The following is an 8,472-nucleotide window of genomic DNA, read 5'->3' on the forward strand; positions in this document are numbered from 1 at the left end:
TTGTGCCACGCTGATTGTAAACGCTAAAAATGCTTCTCCAAAGCTCCAGGAATTTAGGAATGAAGTGCCTGAACTTCAATCCTGCTGCCAAGATTGGACAAATCTTCCACAAAATTAAACAGGAACAAGATGTCCCCTCAAATACAGCCAGGTTCTGGGGCAGAAAGTTCATCTGAGACCGCTCATCTTTGAGACATCTAGGATGGGGAAGTCTCAGATGACTCCAAAAGGGCAAATAAAGTGCCCACCTTCAAGGGAGGGAGGAGATTTCAGGGGACTTGCATTTCAGTTAGACTGAACTCAAAATTTAGAGATGTCATGAAGCAGGTCTTCAAGGAATCTACTTATAACCAACTGGAGAAGAAGTGATGAGGTAGAGCCAGCGTAGCTTCATCAAGAGCAAGTCATGCCTGGCCAATGCAATTTCCTTCTATGACAAGGTGACAGGCTCTGTGGATGGGGAGGAATTAGTAGGTGTGATATATCTTGAATTCAGCAAGGCTTTTGACAGGCTCCTCACAATATTCTCATTACGAAACTAACGAAATACAGACAAGACGAAAGTACTGGAGGCTAATACATAACAGGCTGGATCACTGAGCTCAATGAGTAGTCATCAATGGCTCAATGTTTAATTGGCTGGAGGTATAATGTAAGATTCCCCACAGGTCTGTCCGGGGTTTGGGACTGTTTCATATCCTCATAAAGGATTTGGAGGATGAGACTGAGTGCACACTTAGCAAATATGTAAATGACACCAAGCTCGGTGGAGTTGCTGATATTCTGGATGGTAGGACTAGGATTCAGAATAACCTCGGTAAACTGGAGTAATGGTCCAAAATTAACTGAAAAAATAAGGGCAACTGCAAAATCCTGAGCTGAGGACAGAACAATCACAGGTACAAATCCAGGCCAGAGAACACTGGCCATGCTGCGCTGCTTCCGAAAATGACCTGGTGTTTACCGAGAACCATCAACCAACAGTGTGCTCTTGTTGTTAAAAAAAAAAAAAAAAAAAAAAAAAAAGCCAAAAACATACTGGGGTCTATTAATAGGAACATAACTTACAAATGAAGGGAAATGATACTTCCTTTCTTGTCAGCATAGGTGAAGCCTCCCTTGGAGATCTGTGCCTAATTTGGAGCACTGCATTTCAATAAAGACATGGGAAAATTAGATAGAGTTCAAGAAAGAGCAACAAAAATTTAGAAGACTAGAAAACATGATTTATGAAGAAAGGTTGAAAGAGCTGAGATTATTTAGGATGGAGAAGAGAAGGCAAGGGGATTTGATAAGTTTTCAAACAACTGAAACATGGTTATAAAGAGAATGGACATAGTTTATTGTCCATGGCTGCATGGGATAGGACAAGGGGTGATGATCTTAAAATACAAGAGGAAGCTTAGATTGGGTATTAGAAAGAACTTTCTCACTATGAGAGTGGTTGAGCATTGTAACAGACTACTTCGAGAGGTTGTAAAAACCTCCAAGGATGGAAATCTAAAAACTGACTAGATAAACCTTTGTCTTGGATGGTTTGGACTGCAATGATCCTGCGTTGAATACGGGGTTGGACCACATGACCTCTAAAGGCCCCTTCAATCCCTGCTTTTTTATTATTCTACTGAAGTCAACAGATCCATGCCAATTTAGTAGAGAAACAAAGAAAATTAAAGTTGGAAGGAACTTCAGAAAGTCATCTAAGTCCTCAAAGCAGGACCATCCCTAACTAGATCATCCCAGCCAAGGCTTTGTCTAGCTGGGTTTTAAAAACCTCCAAGGATGGATGAAATTATACAACCTCTCTGGGTAACCTGTTACAGTGGTTTACTACCCTCCTAGTAAGAAAGATATTTTTAATATCTAACCTAAACTTCACTTGCTGCAACTTGAGCCCATTGCTCCTTGTTCTGCCACCACTGAGAACAGTCTAGCTCCATCCTCTTTGCAACCCCCTTCAGGTTAAATCCCCTCTCAGTCTGCTCTTCTCCAGACTAAATAAACCCAGTTCCCTCAGATTCTCCTCATAAGTCATGTACCCCAGCCCCTGAACCGTTTTCACTGCCTTCCACTGAACTCTCTCCAATTTGCCCACCTATTTTCTGTAGTGGAGGGCTCAAAACTGAACACAGTACTCCAGATGTAGCCTCACCAGTGGCAAATAGAGGGGAATAATCACTTCCCTTGATCTGCTGCCAACACTCCTACTAATGCAGCCCAGACGCCTTTTAGCTTTCTTCCAAACAAGGGCCCACAGTTGGCTTATATTCAGTCATTGTAACCCCCCAGGTCCTTTTCTGCAGAGCTGCTGCCCCGCCAGTCTGTCCCCAGCCGGTATTAGTGCATAGGATTTTTCCATTCCAAGTGCAGGACTTTAGACTTGTTCATATTGAACCCGATGCGATTTCTTTTGCTCCAAGCCTCCAATTTTTCTTCGTCTCTCTGAATCCTAGCCCTACCCTCCAGCATATCTACTACTCCCCCCAGCTTGGTGTCACCTGCAAACTTGCTGAGGATACACTCCATCTCATCGTCCAGGTCACTGATGAACATATTTAACAAAACTAGACCCAGAACCAACCAGGCATGGAGCTACTGATTACTACCCTTTGAAGCTGACAATCCAAACAGTTTTCTATTCACCTTACAGTCCATTCATCCATACTTTCTTAGTTTGCTTGACAGAATGTTGTAGGAAATGGTATCAAAAGCCTTGCTAAAGTCAAAGGTATTGCGCCTTCTGTGCTTATACCAGCTGAGGATCTGCCCCCTCACACTCACCGGCAGCCACTGTATAGGGACTAGGAATCTGTAAAATTAGTGAGCCTTACTTTAGTATTAAGTAAAATGGGCTAAAAAGTTATTAACAAGTACATCAGTTATACATGGTTTTCAAAAGGTCACTAGTTCCTTAGGTTTTCAAAAAATAGGTGGTTGAGGAAGAAGACTGGGAGGTGCTCTTTTCTCAAGGGGGGGTGTTCAAGGTTCTTCTCTATGTTTCTGTTTTGTGGATCCTTGAACTGAGCGGACTTTTAAGCCTGGTGCCTTGCCTCTTGTATGATGCTTCACTAGGGGAACAATAAAGCAGAACCTCAAGAAATAGGGATATTTCCCCTTCAGAGGGCATCTCCATGGAAGCAACAGAAGAACTAACCTCCTCTTGGGGGGAAAAATCTCCAAGAGGTCCACAGAAGATTCAAATCCTCCTCCAAGAGACACACTGGGCATGTCTACATGTTCTTTTATTTGCCCCTAAACAACTTAATGCCCATTTGCCTAATGTGCATTAAAGCAACTTAGATGCATCTACACGTACACATGCTAAGACACATTAATGCAGTGTGCGGACTGACTTGGGACTAAAGTTAGGCCCAAGTCAGTCAACATACTCAGCATTAATGTACCTTAGCAGGTCTACATGTGTGCTAAGGTGCTTCAGCTATTCGCACCTAAATTTGATACCTTTTTTTTTTTCTTCTTTTTTTGATATCAAATTTAGGTGTGAATGGCCTAAAAATCACCATTTTTAAGGTGCATTAAGGGCACGGATCTACACACGTGCATTTAATGCACCTTAAAAATGGTGATTTTAGGCTATGTGTACCCGCATGCACCTTAAATCGGCACATGTAGACCTACCCCCTGTGTTCATGTGGGACACACCTGTACAACAAGCAGAGGACATAAGAGAAAAGCTGCTTCTCATAGCCAGAGAATCTAGCTAATATATGACACTGGGCTAGAGTCTGTCTCTCCATCAGATTCCCTAGAGAAGATTAGGTAATAGGCTTTTAAATATTTTATAAGCTGTGATTTTCAAGCATTTCCCTGGTGTACTGAAATGTGCTGGGAATTGCAGTTTTGGGTATTAAAAAAACAATCTGTTGACTTGTTAAATAAGGCACTTACTATGTTTATTAAAAATCTTATAAAACTAGATTTAAAAAAATCCTTCTTCAAAAAGACACAGCATCAGGTCCTTTAAATCCTATATTCCAGGCTTTCTCTGGCATCTTGCAAAGTGAGGAAGAGATAAGGCCTTAGCAAGCATATCCCAGAACCAGTCCCAGTCTGTGCAGATTGCATAGGGTGCATCCGCTGAGTTGATTGCACTGCTTATACAGCATGCTGGAGGAATCCATTCTTGAAGCACTCCTCCACTGTAAACAATCTAGCCCTACTAAGAAATTAGGTATATAAGGCTGATTGTAGTACTGCACTAATGTGCTACACTGCTTACAGTGCTGAAGTTAGCTCCCTCAGAGCTAGCTCAGTTTTTTGTGCATGGCAGTGCACGGTGCTGCAGACTCGTTCCAGAAGAGCCAAAAGGGGTGCTTGGCTTCGGCCCCTGTTGAAAGTCTGGCCCCTGCACATAGGGATAAAGAGGCACTAACTCCTTTGAAAGTCTGATCCCTCCTGCTGCACTCCTAGAATCCCAAGCAACGCAGAATTATCCTACGGCATCGGAACTGCTGAGAAACATGGTGACACTGACTCTCAGAAACAAGCTGACAAGCTTTTAGGCTTGGGACAGAAGTTACACATATACTGGTTTAAGTGATCAAAAACTTGTTTAAGCCTGTAACAGAACAGAAGTTCAATGCACATAAGCCAGTTTCAAAATGGCTGAACCTTGGTTTAAAATAAACCTGGTTGAATGTAGCAGACTTAACTGATTTAAATCAAACTGTTTTATGAAACTTCTGTCCCAGGCCCCTTCCGGGTTCTAGTTGAATCAGAGTCCTCCAGCATCCCAGCATTCTGCAGCCCTAGGATGGGCTGTGCTGTCTACTCTAGAGGGCAGAGCTGGCCCCATCCCTCTGCTCCCTAGCTGGAGCAGTGAGTGCTGGTTCACTGGCCTCAGTAGCTGGCTCACTGCCCCCACCCCGCCCCAGGCAAACCCCAGCTGGGGTCTGGGACCAGGGAGGGGTTAAACTCACCTTCCCCTGAGTACAGAGTTGCCCTGATAAAACTTAAGTGCCAGATGCAACTGTGGACTACAAATCTCAAAGGCACCTGCAAGCATGAAGAGGGAGCGATGAATAACCCTGCAGAGTCCTGCTGCTTTGATTGTGGACTGCAAATCCCAAAGACCCTGGGGGCAGCAGGCGAAGTAAGAGAATACACAGCCCAGGCTGCATTTCAGTTTATAGTTTTTCAGAGAAAGAACTATTCTTGTTCAAACTTTTATCAATTCAATGCTACTACCTACTTATCCCCCTGCCCTCTCCCCACCCAGGCAGAGCAGGAGCTGGAGCTTGAGCGGGGAGAGGAGAAAAGGTTTGGAGCTTCAGCCTCTTCCCTTTGGCAGCAGCTGGCAGGCTGGAAGAAGTACTCTAGCCCTCCCCCCCAGCTTCTGGCTTGAGCCACTGCAAGCATTTTCTGAATCAGAAGTGAATGTGTTAATTTGCTTATCAGTCCAATTCCTGTGGCTTAGACTAACCTGCAATGGCCGAATCAATTCAGCCTCATATTTTTTGACTGTCTGAATTTAGCCTTACTGTCCAGACTAAGTTAACAAACAAACTGAAATTACTTAAATAGTAGGAACTCAGTTAGGTCTGAAAATTATTTGTTTTAATAAATTATTGTTGTTATTTACAGAGGTGAGTTGGGAATACACCTGGATTTAGACTGAGCTGTTTTTGTACTGGGGAGCACTTATGATTTGCAATTTCCAAATAAATAGCAGCAGAAATGGATCCAGAAAAACAGCAATGAATCCAGAGGGATACCAGGAGAGCTAAAAATTAAAGCTCATGAGCTGTAAATGCAAATCAATTTCTTACACAGGAGGTTGGATCAGAGATCTTTTTTGGCTGTTGCTGTATATGGAAAACCTTCTCTACTAGCCAAGAAAAAATCCTAAAACCATTAAGATTATAAACGGGGCTCGTTCTGAGATCCCAAAGTGCTCCTACAGTTCCCCTGGTTAGCGCACAGCTAACAATAATCTATGCTGAGAAGGGAAAGGAGGAGAGTTTGTGTGCATATGTGCATGCGTGTGTAGGTGGAGGGGGGCTGGGCAATCCACACTGCAACATTTCTCTGAGCCACTGTGCATTGCCATTTGTCTTTATGGTGACAGCTTCTTCCTGAAAATTCCCTTTGCTGCAGATGCACTGAGTGCATCCAAAATAACAGCAATTTGCATCAAGGCTGACTGTCAAGTGTACAAACGCAGAATGGTTTTGTCAGGCTGAAGTGTCAGAGCGTGTTCTCTTTTTAACAGTGTTAACAAGACTCTAGTGTCACTGTTTCACAATATGCAAATAGACACAAAACAGCAGAGGAGGTAATTTGGGGAGAGGGGGAGAGGTTATTGCATACCACATTGAATAGGGACCTATGTGGGCTTCGACAGGGTAGGGGATGTAACAAAAAGAGTAAATAATGAGAACTGATGCACCAATCTGCTTGCCCAAGACAGTAATTTAAGGGCACATTCAGGCACCATGATCAAGTAGTACATGCAAAATTTTAGAGTGCTAAAAACATCTACATTTTTTTCTACAAGGCGAAGGAAAGCCAGAGTAGAGAGGTTCCCTCAGCAACCAGAGACTGGCCAGTCAGAATCGTTTAACCGAGGGAAAAACTCCAATCCCAGCCGTGATGTCAAATCAGGTTTTTATTGCGAGCGTGAGCAGACAGGTGGGCTCGGACATCCCTGTTCACAGAAAGCTGGCATGATTCACTGCTCTGTACCAACCCAGCACATTATGCCTTTCAGATTTATGCACAAGATACATCTCATGTGAACCGTGTTCCCATAAAAACACTTTCATATTTTTAGAAGTTTTTTCTCTTTGCACCATTCCACAGGCTCATATTTTATGCCTATTTTTGATCTGTTCATACTAAAGCGTAGCCATTAGATGTCACTCAGAAAATGATGTTAGACACATGTCATATCATACCCCATTCACGTCCAACAGGATTCAAAACACATTGAAATCAGTAAGTCTTCACAGCCATGAGCAGTTGCATCAGGCTTATAAACTTCACTTCTTGGTGGCTTCTTGGTAACGTATGCTGTATTGCTGGTTAAAAAATGCATGTGTGTGTGTTACTTCAACCTGAAACCACGCTCTAGCCACAGAAAGGGAGAGAAGCAATCAGTTATTCATGACCTTGGGTACCATCCAAGTTATGGACTGTGAGCCCTTTGTAGCAGCTCATTACTCACAGACACCAACATCTCCACTGGCACAGAAAAGAGGAGGAAATCACAGTAAATCTGGAATCTGGTTAACTTTGAGGGCATAGTGGTCTTTCTGTAAAGTCTCATTTTAAATCATTCCTATTGGCATAGGGAGACAAAAATGGGGGCGGGGGCTGAACACGCAGGTGCATGCAGGGGGAGGAAAGGAGTGAGGCTGGGACTGGGACTGAGCAGAGATTGGGGCCAGGGCCCACTGCACCCGTGCAGCCGCCCCCTCCCCCGTGCCAGGGGTCATTGCCTGGCACCGGCATCCACCACCCCCCAAAGACCCGCACCCTTCCTGGCTGGCTCTCCGCAGTAGCCCCAGCCCAGTCCCAAACCCGTGGTAAGGTGGACATTGAGCAAAGCCAGCCTCAGCTGCACTGCCAGGACAGAGGGCACAGAGTACCCAGGACACCCGCGCCCACCCCACCCTGGGATGAGTCGGTGGCTCCTTGAGAACCACAGTGCCAGGGAGCTGATCTTTGCATAGAGCAAGAGCAGGCTACAGCTGCGTTCTGCCTCCGCACCTCACTGCAACCTTTGAAAATGGCACGGCATGTGCATCCCACCGCTGAGCAGGCCAGGCAGCGAGGCACATGGCACCGGTTTCAAAGGCTGCAGCAAGGTGCAGAGGCAGGGAGCAGGCAGAGCGCAGCTGCGGCCCTCCCTTGCCCCATGCAAAGATTGGGGACCACAGCTGGCCTCCCCCCCCATACTTTGGCTATCTTGTGCCACGGCTCTCGAGAAGCCATTGGGCTCCGACTGTCCCACAACCCGGCCAGGGCCCCATTCACTGTGAATGGGGTTGGGATTAGACTGGTCGTGGCGCAGTCAGAGCCCAGCGGCTCATCCAGGGGCACGGCATGGGTGAGCTAGCGGGAGGGGAACATTCCCCTCAACGAGCTGCCAGGCTCCCATTACCCCGCAACCTGGCCCAGCCGGGGCCCCATTCCCTGTGAATGGGGTGCCAGGCAGGCCAGGTCATGGGGCAATCCCTACAGTGCAGCAGGGAGCGGGGCAGGGGTGAACAATCTGCTCCTTTCTGCACCAGGGGGGTCTTGATCTGCCTTCCCCAAGCCCAGACAGTCAAAAGAAACTTACTGGCTTGCTGTGCTGGGCTGGCTGCGATCCTGGTGCACTCCTCCCCCCTGCTGCAGGAGCCTGCAGCTTGACTGCCCTGGTGCTTGGGGGGAGGGGGGAGTGGCATGGAGCTGGACACGGAGCTGGGGGACCCACCCCCCGGCCTCTGCATGTTCACCATCACACCC

The sequence above is a fragment of the Crocodylus porosus genome, unplaced genomic scaffold (genome assembly GCF_001723895.1).
Source record: "Crocodylus porosus isolate Cpor-Errol unplaced genomic scaffold, CroPor_comp1, whole genome shotgun sequence".
NCBI lineage: Eukaryota > Metazoa > Chordata > Crocodylia > Crocodylidae > Crocodylus > Crocodylus porosus.